The 11,322-nt window shown below is 41.4% G+C and overlaps 1 pseudogene; it reads left to right on the top strand.

Moving 5' to 3' along the window:
- Nucleotides 1-8,555: 8,555 nt before the first annotated feature.
- On the top strand, nucleotides 8,556-10,168 carry LOC110541362 (sperm motility kinase Z-like; annotated as a pseudogene).
- The last annotated feature ends 1,154 nt before the right edge of the window (nucleotides 10,169-11,322 follow it).

Below are 11,322 nucleotides of genomic sequence, written 5' to 3'. Positions count from 1 at the left end.
GTTATACACAAAAATAAACAAACAAATGATTACATAAATAAAATATATTTTCTAAGTTTTAAAATTAAAAGTGTAAAATAAGTAACAGTTACCACTGTTATAGCTTTGAATTCTTATAAAAATCAAACTCAAATGTTTTACTAGATTAGAATAGTACAGAATGTTTATATATGATCTACTTGAGGATGGCAGGATTCATTATTTTACACAATAGGACTTCCAGGAATAGTGCTCTTAATAATGTAAAAATGATTCTAAGGACATGGACTCTTTTTCTCTGCCCTTCCTGGTGTGATGGCATTTGATTCGCAGGTTTGACTGTCTGTGAGCTCCAGATGAATAAGCAACTGTGAATACCACATGCCACCGAGTGGCCTGACATCTATAAATTGTCCCATGTCTTTGACATCACATCTAGTTGACTTTGGGTGCCATGAAGCTCATTGATGACACTTCGGCTGCAGATTTATCTTCCTTGAGTGGGTTGATCCTGTTCCTGAGACTGGGAAGTCTGCAGCCTGTCCTCAGGAAAGGTGACTACCCACCCTAGCACACACTGAGGCTGCGTTCATGGCATGTTTCAGGAACTGTAAGAATAACTTTACGGCCATTCTAGCTTTTGTCTCCTCAGCTTAGGTACATTTGGAGAAATTCTTTTAAGTCCTTCCTTTGATAAGCCTTTTTGTGATGGAAGAGGAATATGAGGACTGAGAAAGAAGCTGCTGGGAAGTGGCAGGGAAGGACTTGCCTCTGCCCAGTGCAATCATTGTCATGCATCAAGTTCCCAGGCTGTTATTGAGTGCTTTCTTTGTAGCCCATGTTTTGGTGTTCATTTTTGTTGTTCATCTTCATCTGTCAGCACCTTGACGGTTCACATTTTAGCTTTACAGTTGTATGGTCTCTGATGTAACTGCTCCATCTCTGTAGCAGAAAAGCAACCAGAGACAGCTTGTAAAAGACTAGGAATTGCTGAGTCTCAACACATTTTAATCCCCAGAAATAGCCAATGGGCTGGGTTTGGCCTGTGGTCTTCATTTCCTCAATCCCTGTTTTAATGCGTCATACATTCACTGTGAAGGTAGCCATAACCAACACTCGCTTGCTGTACTAGCACTTGTTTTCTCTTGCCTCCCCACACCTTCCTTTTTTCCCCCAAGAATTTTATTTTAGAATCATTTCTGGCCTACAGAAAATTATTAATTTTTTTGTGTGTGATAATAAACACAGAATTTCCCATGTCTCCTCCTCATGCTCCTATTATGAGCGTCTCGATGTGCCACATTGACCCAAATTTGTGAACCTGAAGCTACCTCTATCTCTGCAGCTTGGCTGTCTCCCAGACTGTCTTTGTTTTGATGACACTGAGAGCCTCTGTAAGTTCTGGTCAGGCATTTTGTGGAATGTCTCATTTGGGTTCGTCAGTGTTTTCTGCTGAGACTGAGGCTGTCAGCATTGCAGAGCTGAAAGTTCATTTTCATTGTGTAATATGAGCGCCATGTTCACACTGAGGGAAGTTACTCAGTTACTCTTCTCTCACCCTCTCCTGTACTGTACACTGGGAGTAAGGAACTCTGCAGCAGATGATTCGGACAAGAAGTTATGCACTCCTTGTCCTTGGAACCAAGGGTCCCCATGAAATATTATTTTAATTCTTTCACATAAATACCATACCTTTCTTCACTGCAGATATCCAATCATTTGATCAATATGGGCTCATAAAATATCCAGTAGAATTTTATATTTTTGGTTATTATTCAATTCTGGTTTGTAGCTTCCTCAAAGTTCAAGCTTTTGGTATTTGGAGGGTCTGGCAAAGATATTTTCTCTCTTTCTCTCTCATTCTGTCTCTCTCTGTGTATATCAGGACATTGTGATACAAGGTGCTATAGGCTCATTCTCTGGATTTCATTCCCCCAAAGTAGCTATTTCTTTAAGGAGTCTGACAATTATTATCTATCTGTCTATCTATCTATCTATCTATCTATCTATCTATCTATCTATCTATCTACACCTTATGGCACTATGATACAAGTAGCTCTAGGCTCATTGTGTATATTTCCTTCCCCCAAAGTGGGTATTTCTACAAAAAACCCTGGTCCATTTTGTGAGAGAATTTCTGAAACTAAAACTTCATGCTATACTTCCTTATTGTAAGCTGAATGAACCAAAAAAGTACATGGTATATACTATACCGTTTTTATAAATATTTTTTTATGAGCATGTATCTCTATTTGCTTACAGTTGAGTTCATGCTGTTTTTAGCTCTTATGAATTATGTCCTGGGTCATTTGAACGTATTCCCTTTAATGTATTCCATCCCGAAAGTGAAAAGCATTCATGATTTAGTAATCAATATAACTACCTTAATGCTCCATCAGTGAGAAAACTGATTCCCACCATCGGCCCTCCAGTGTACTTAATTTTTATTGAGACTGTTGTAGAACATAAGTCTTTCCAGCAAAACAGCCACTATCTTCATCACATAAGCTACATTTATTTCTCAGTGATCTGTCAGAATTGGACTTGAGACTTGATGTTCCCTTACAGAAGGATAGAGCAGTGAGTCATAAGACCCTCATCTGATTTTCCAGCCATAACCTCAGTCATTTGTGTGCAGTGCTGTCCTGGTTGACCCTGGCCCTGTGGGCTGGGTTCTCATAATATGCTAGAGTGGATAGGATGGGGAAAGTCCATTGGAAAGGGGCTCTGTCTGGGCAGTGTGGGAAGCCTTCATCAAAGCAGTGTGGCTGCCTTAGGATCACGCAGGTTCCTGCCAGCATGCCCTCACACATGCTCTGTAAATAAACCCAGTAAGTCTGCAGTGTGAAGTATGGTGGAACCTTCCATTAGTATCATTGGGGCCTTATAAAGGGTAGTTGCTGTTTGTGGCTCCCCAGCTAAAGAATCCTCACAGCATAGCCAAAGCAGCTTAACAACTTATTGATCTATTTTCTTCTTGAGGATAAATTTGTTGATCAGAGTACTGCTGTTATATGCACTTTTGTCTTGCAGTGTCCTTCCTATAGTTAAGTGAAGTATAAACACACATCCTCTTTCATAGTACATTTACCTTACCTAATTTTTCACATTCTGCATACGTTCCTGGGATTCTCTTATCTACATTCATTCATTTGTTCATTCCTGATTCATTGATTCATTCATATTCTCTGACACCAGCTACCACCCTGTGTGTGTGTGTGTGTGTGTGTGTGTGTGTGTGTGTGTGTGTGTGTCCGTTTAACACAACTAGTGGCTAAACAGTTGAGTGATTGAGCCAGGCTAGTATTGCAATTGGAGACAAAGTTAATGAATATCACAGCCCTCCAAACCTCATTTACTTCTGGAAGTTTCCTGTGAGGCATTATATAGACCACATGTATAAGTTATGTAATGAGTTTGATGGTGTAGTTTAGGGGGTGGCTGAGCTGTTCTGTTGCATGCATAAATAATTGAACACTGGAAAAGACAGAAAGCTAAGCCATGGAGAAGGTGAAAGTAACAGCTTTATTACTTTAGGATGGGAGATACCTAAGGCTAGAAGTCCTCTAAAGGGATTCTAGCTTGGGTATTTTATACGGCTCCTAATGTCCTCCCAGTTCCCCTATATTTTCAGCTCACACATCTTCTTGGTATTTTTCTTCCCCATGTCTTCTGGGAATGAGAAGTATTTTCTCAGGAAACCTGCTCTCATTTTCCTAGTCTACCTATGTCTATCTAACTTGTCTTCATCCCTCATCTCAGAGGTCAACAACTACTATTGTCAGGAAAGGGGCTGATGACCTCTCTAGCTGCTTCATGCTGTGTGGGGGCATGGTCCAGGGGGTATCATCCCAGAGAGAGTGAACTCCTATGAGGCAGGCTCCTGGAGCTGGTCCTGTTTTGGCAGGCAGTGTATCTGAGGCTCCATCTAAAAGGCCATATGGAGAAGCAGATGGACTGAAGGAGTAGAGTGGAGAATAATAGAGGTCACTACATTACAGAACAAAGTAGGTCACCATTTTCAGAAAGGCCCTACATAGTAGGAATTGATTCAATGCTGGTATGGAGAATGATGAACCCAGGATCTGCTTTCAGACATTTTGATAGTTGTTTAAGTGATTAGATTAACAGTGAGGTCTCTCTCACATGGCTTCTAAAGAGGAAGAGAGAAAGGGCATTTAACCTAAAAATCAAATAATAGTTAAAACAATAGTGGGCTTGTCTCTCTTGGCTGCATATAGATACTGCAGTGTTGAATTGAGCCAAGGCCATGATGTCTTATATCTGGGCAGCACATTTCTTATCATGTAAAAAATTACCAGTAAGAAATATTTGTCTATACCCCATCTCATATGGTTTTCAACCCAATGTCTGGGGAGTGTGGTCCCTTAAACTGTTAAAGAAACATATCAATCATTTAGTCTTAGGTTATACTTTTCTCCTGGGTGTTTAAGACCATTTAGGTGGACAAAATTAACTACATTTATTTAGTTTGTATTGTCAAGGCCAGTTGAGGATATGGTCCCTGGGAGTTACTTGGGCTTGAGATCATCTAACCTTCCTTTTACAACTGTTTTATTTCCTCATGAGGATAATCCAAAGGCTTTGCTGAGCCATGCCTTTGCTTGGAAATGGGGAGGAATTTTTTCCTCTGTACTGACTCTTCCTTTTAATCCCTCTGTCTTCAAAAGTATGGTCTCCAAGTATGGTCACTAAACACACAGACACAGAATGTTAGTTACAACCAAATGTTTAAATAAATTTTTATTAAATAAATTTTTGTGTCCTTCGAATACCCTTGTAAATGTTAGGGAAACTACTCCATTGATTTAAGCAGAGCTTTAACATTAATGTATTGAATTCTGACTGTTTACATTCCTTATATATCTTGCCCAGACACATATAATTTGCTTAAGCTTTCCAAATCTCTTTTCCACCTTACAAAGATCTCCAGCCATTTTTCTGAGGACAATAACATTAAAAAATCAGTAATCAACAAGCCAGTCTGTGATGATCTTTTGAAATTTGCCATACCAATGCCATGCCAGTTGCTTGGCTTAGAAGATATGGAATATCACCTTAATACAAGAAAGTTGAATTCAAAGTGCATACTTAATAAATTAAAATTATATGTGTACATACTATTAAAACCAGTGCTGCCATGGCAGTAATTATCTGATTGAGAACAAAAGTGGTAGTAGTCCTAAAGATCATAGAGTAGCAGGATCTATGGCACAACCAGTGGATATCAGCAAGGACACTCTTGACCACTGGGATCTGCTACCCCTAATTCACCCATCTATTTGTTTTGTAGGCTTTGCTTAAGGTACTTGATTTAACAAAATCAATAGGTAGAAATTTTGAAGTCCTTAGGATTCACAGTATCTTGAAAACTCCTATGATGATTCACTCAGGAAGAAACCAGCCCATCTAACTCTCAACCCAGGCCAGGATCTGCTCACAGGGGAGGGGACTCTCTAGACTCATTAAATACAGACTGGATCCCTATTCAGAATAAAAAGAGATTTTACACACACACACACACACACACACACACACACACACACACACACACCCCAACGGTTGCTTTTTAAGGCCATTGGAACCAAGAAATCCCAACATGTGAAGCCATGGTCTAGGGGAGTCATTGCTGATGATCACCCTTCTGTAGACAAAAGAAGATACATTAGAACACCTTCTAGATCTTGGCTTCCTCTCCAGAGTGCTCTCTACAGAGTTAACTGACCTGAGCATCACTACTTGTAATCTCTTCTGACTCACTGGCAACCCTGAAAGAAGGGTAGCCTGTTCTGAATTTTTGCTCTAAGGGGAGTGCCCAATGTGCCCCACAAGGCCATCAGAGAGCTCCTCACACACAACAGATTCTCTTAGCTGCCAGGGCTAGAGGAAGGAATATGTGTGGATAAGGTATTTGTAGTTTCAGAGCTATCATCTACCTCACAGTCCAGCTTTCTGAAATCCTGTTCCTGACACCACCTACCTGCCTCACCTATGATGGCAGCTTTTTGACGCTGAACATTCATACCTCTCTTGAGAGCCTTAAGTAAGAGCAAGACAAGTCTCAGTAGCCATGTAGGTTTCAGAAAAACAGTGAAAGTCCCTCAGGAATGTCGATACCCAGGGAATCATACTTATACAGAATAGGAGCTTTCCCACCTTGCTCACTCATGGCTGCCACCTTTTGAAATTCAAGCATTTCCAATTTGAACTCAAAGAAAGCTTGCTTGGGGAGGAAGGAGTACAACCCCAGCTGAATTCAGGTATGCTGTCTACTTTGCTTAAGCAGAGTCTCTTCCTGGATTCTTGTTTCTTAGTCGATTCGGCCAACCATGCAATGAGCCCCAGGGATGCACATCTCTTGGCTTAACTTGCACTGAGATTGGCATTCTACTGCATCTCACTGGCTCCCACTTGCAGTGAAGGTACATTGAAGACTGACCTAGCTCTTCAGTCTCTAGATTATATTTTTCTAATTTAATTCTTTAATTGGTTATAAGGTCCTTCTTAATTTTGATCTTGAGAGAGACAATGTTAGTTCTAATTTTCCTTTTTATTCAAAATTTTTGTTCAAATTTTTAAAACTTTTATTTTGGTATTTCTTTTACTTTATTACTAACTTTTCTCTCTTGTAATATATTACCTTGCCTCTGGTAATGTTTAGATCTGTGGAATATAATTCTACTAGGCTTTTAGCCAGGTTTGTTTTATAACAATGATTTTGTTTGAGAGCCAACCTCCCTAACATTATTTTGTTCACCCAAGTAATAAAAACCAAATAGAACCCTTTTTTAATCATGGAACTAACTGAGAGAACAGCTCTTTCATCACATGCAGAGGACCAGCATCCTGAAAGGTGAAAAAAAAATTCCTACAATTGCTACCTACTGTGGACTACTGTCCTGATAAAGACAGAGCTTACAGAGAGACCTCAGTCCTGACAATATCATAGTGGAATGGGCGCTGAAGGAGGAAAATAATTGAGTTTCTGTAGTTGCAATTCAAGCCTGATGCAACATTGCATTTTCTTCCATCCCCACACAAGTCTTCCTGGGCCTCCCTGATGATGGTCTCAATGTAGACATCTGGACTTTGAGTGTCCTCTTATATTATATGGCAACAGAGGCTTGTCCTATTTGCAGGGATCCCCTCGTCAAAGCCTAGGGACAACTTCTTCAAGTATACTATGATTCCCTTTATCAGCTTCCCAAAGAGTTAATGAGCATGAATTATTAGCCCCTTATTAACAATGAATGCTGAGCAGAGGCCCATTGTCCAAAATCTCATGGGTCACCCAGGGCTATGAATGCAAAAAAGGCCTTAGCAAGTCATTTCAAGAGAGCCACCAGCTGCCAAGACTGAAATTGTGAAAGCCATGAAAGACAATGGGTTTGATACCCATGATAAAAAAGAACCTTTAATACACAAAAGCTTAAAGAAACCATAGCCTCATAACATCTATATAGACAGTAGGCATCAGGACAATGCAAGTGAAATGCAAGCAAAGATTGGGAACTCAGGAGTGAACATTTTATCTTCTGCTGAAAACCCAGCCACTTTCCCTCTGCCCCCTAAGAAGAAGAGCCAGCAAACCTAGTTTTGGACCTTCATGCTATAAACTGATAAAGACCAGTGAGAGTAAAGAAGAGAGACAAATGCCCTGGCATTGCAGGAGAGGACATCCTTTCTGAGCAGGGTCTACAAAGGCTCTATGATTGAATCATGAATTTAGTAACTAAGAACCAGTGGGGTACACTGAAGAAAACAGCTTTTCTTACAGTTCATCAGAGAAGGCCCCTTCCTAAATGACCCAGAGCACACTGGGACATCAGGATCCAGATCAGCCCAGCCCAGGAAATAGAAGAGGAGGAGGGGGAAGATTAGGCTATGCCTGTTAGGTCTGTGCTGCTGCAATTGCCCCCCCCCCGACAACACATAAACCTTAATCTTTGTCAGAATTGTCAAATGAAGGTGTCCCCCAAAGTCTGACAGGACAAGGATAGATTTGTCAGAACAACTGAAAGGAGAAAGCCAGGTACACTTTGACATTTGGTTTTGACTCTGCCTTTACTCATGTCCTTGTCTATTGCTAAACCAAAACTATGTATGTTCTGAGGGTGAAAAACATTTGGAGGCTAGATCTAGATCTAGTAAATCTCCCATTTACTGATCGATTGTTAAGTTGAACCCACCAACACATTATATTTATTTCTCACTTATTTCTCTCTTGTTCCATTCATTTCCTTTCCTACTACCTAGTTCCTTTTTCCGTTTTATCAAGTAACATCCAGAAAATTCCTGAGCCATGGTCTTCTCTGCATTGTGAGTTATGTCTTGGTTCGGGTGTCAAATTTGTTTTTTTTTCTGACTGTGTCTTTAATGCTCTAGGTTAAAGCTATTTTTCGTGGGGTTTTCAATTTGTGCTTTGTCTTCACTTTCATTCCCCCTGACTTTGTTACTTTCATGCCTTATGTTTCTGTATGTTCCTTTGAATCTCCTTTCCCTTTCCCCCACCCCACCCTAACCCGTTTTCTTTGGCAGTAGCCTTGCTACCAACCATGTACCGTGAGGAGGAGTCCTCAGAGCCCAGCACTTGTGTTCAGCATCTTTGAGGAAGAGGTGTTCACCAGGCAGTACACCATCCTGAAGACTTTAGGCCAGGGTGGCACTGCCAAGGTCATGCTGGCTCACCATCGCCTTACGGGTGCCCCAGTGGCTGTGAAAGCTCTGGTGAAGCAGAAGAAGTGGTGTGAGCCAACAGTGTCTGAAGTTGACATCATGAAGATGCTCAGCTGCCCTAATTTTTTCCCTCCTGCAAGTGATAGAAATGAACAATTACTTAATTATGGAGGTGGTCCAGGGAGAACAATTATTGAATCGGATCCAGGAGGCTGGATGCCTGAAGGAAGTTGAAGCTAGAAACATACTTGTTCAGCTGCTCAGTGCCATGATGTGGGCATTGCTCACAGAGACCTAAAGCCTGATAATATTGTAGTTGATGAGCACAAAAGGGTCAAAATTATTGATTTTGGTCTAGGTGCCAGACTCAGGCTAGGGCAAAAGCTGGAAAGGCTGTGTGGTGTACCCTGCTACTGGCAGTAAATCCAAAGCAGAGGCCAACTGTACTTGACATCATGGGCCACCTATACCTTCAGAAAGCAAAAAAAAACACTCCCAAAAATTCATGGCTTTGGAGATACCAGCTACTCAGACCTTAAAATTATGGCAGCCAGGGAAAATATTAGATTTGGCTCTGAGGACATAAGAAAATCTTTAAAACACAGGAAGTTCAATGAAACCATGGCTGCCTAACCCTTCTGAGACCCCAGGCATGCCAGCATGATGGCACAAAACTCCAAAGAAAGTTAATGAACGTAGGGTGGACACCTTTCCCTACCCCTGAAGATCCTGCCACAATCCGTTTGATCCTCAGGAAAAGGGCCAGTGAACCTTCCCTTCAGGTATTAGTTTCAGCCACTGAAAAACATCATCTAAGATAAAGGCGGGAGACAAATGCCTCTGTTGTGCCAGAGAAGACACCCACTCTGGGCAGAGGGTATCTAAAACGCTCTATGACAGCCCCATGTATATATCCATCAAAAAACTAGCATGATGGACATGGGAGATTCAACCTTTGAAACTAACTCCCTGTCTGAAAGGCCTCAAATGTCCAAGAAGAACGTGGGACTTCAACAACAACTCCCTGCCGCCCAGCAGATGGGTGGCACAAAAAAAAAAAAAAAAGAATTGGGGAGTGCATCTGGATGCTGTGCTGCTGTTGCTGCTGCTCCTTTAAGTGATCCCCCCAAAAACATACAATTCAGGTATCAGTCTCATACACTGAAAAACCTGAAAACAAAGGAGGGAGAAAAATGTTCTGCCAGAGAAGACACCCACTCTAGGCAGAAGGGATCAAAAATGGTCTGTAAGAAGAAACTCTGTCATGGATGAAGATTCCAACATTTCTACAAGCTCCCTGTCAGAAAAGGCCTTAAGTGGCCCAGAGCAAATAGAGACTTCGACAGCAAGCTCCCCGCAGCCCAGGGGATGGGTGGCATGGAAAAAGAGGATTGGAGAATGCATCCGGAGGTTTTGCTGCTGCTGCATGTCATCCCACAAAAAACTTCCAAGGAAGGTGTGCCCTCAAAAGTGTGGGAACAGCATGAAATGACAGGAAGAACAAGGATGGGTAAGGTGCATTTTTATATTTGCTTTTGGCTCTGCTTGTATATAGACATGTCCTGTGTATAGACTGTTCATAGTTTCTTGGAGTGCAGTCATTTCGGGGTTGTGTCTAGATACTGAGGGATATGGGTTCCCATGAAATCAAAACCAAGTATAATACATTCTTACCTAAAAGGTGCCAAATGGGGAAATAGTCACAGTTCTATCAAATCAAATAAAAACCAAAGTCCCACATTATATAAAGTAGATTCTGAGGCTCAGGGTTCCCACCACAGTACTCAGAATCTGGGCTCCAAAAGTCTGAGGCCACTTCCTCTCTGCTTCTCTAGTATCTACAGCTCACACACCTTGTCAGGTCTGCTGGACACTTTCCACACCTATCACTGTTTTTGGTTATCATCCCACAATCTTGGCATCGCCAATATGCTGGGATGTGCACTGGACCTTTGCCAGTGGCCTCTCCTGGCCTCTCACAGGGTCAAGCCAAGGCTGTTCCCCACACCCCCTTTGTCCCTTCAGCTTTTATGCAGACAAAACCAGTACCAGCTGGGAAATTCTTAACACATTATCAAGGTTGGTTGCAATGCTATCAATTGAAGCCTTTGCCACCACTGGTACGAAGCTTTTCTGTGAGGCCCTTAAAAAAAAAAAAAAAAAAGCTTTCTAGAATATTTTGGCTATGTGATGCTTTTGTCTTCTTAATCATAGAGGATGTCTCAGCCAAAGCCAAGTTGAATCAGCTCTCCCAGGCAAGCAAGGTTTCACTGCTCTCTTATTAATCAAAGCTGATTCTTTGGCTTCTGCTGAAGAGCTTAAGATAGCCTGAATATAACTCCATTTTGAAATAAAGATCTTGACTGGGAACTGAATTCAGGTACCAGGAAATATCACAGAATGTACACCTGGCAGAAAACAAAGTTAACTCTCCTATCTCCTAGCAACAGCCTCCAGGAAATATAACAGAATAAATGCTTCATAGAAAATAGAGACAAACTCCCTGGCAATAATCAATGGGAATCGGTTGAGAATCGGGTGGGAAAATTCTCCCCAATGTTTCAGATATGGTTTAGAAAAATAGCCATTGTGATTATATGCCTTAGCCATTGTGATTATGTGCCTCAGAAAAGGTCACCCGGCCCT

The sequence above is a fragment of the Meriones unguiculatus genome, chromosome 20 (assembly GCF_030254825.1).
Source record: "Meriones unguiculatus strain TT.TT164.6M chromosome 20, Bangor_MerUng_6.1, whole genome shotgun sequence".
In the NCBI taxonomy this organism is placed as follows: Eukaryota; Metazoa; Chordata; class Mammalia; order Rodentia; family Muridae; genus Meriones; species Meriones unguiculatus.
The sequence above is the reverse complement of the archived record's forward strand: the minus strand, read 5'-3'. Positions and strand labels throughout refer to the sequence as shown.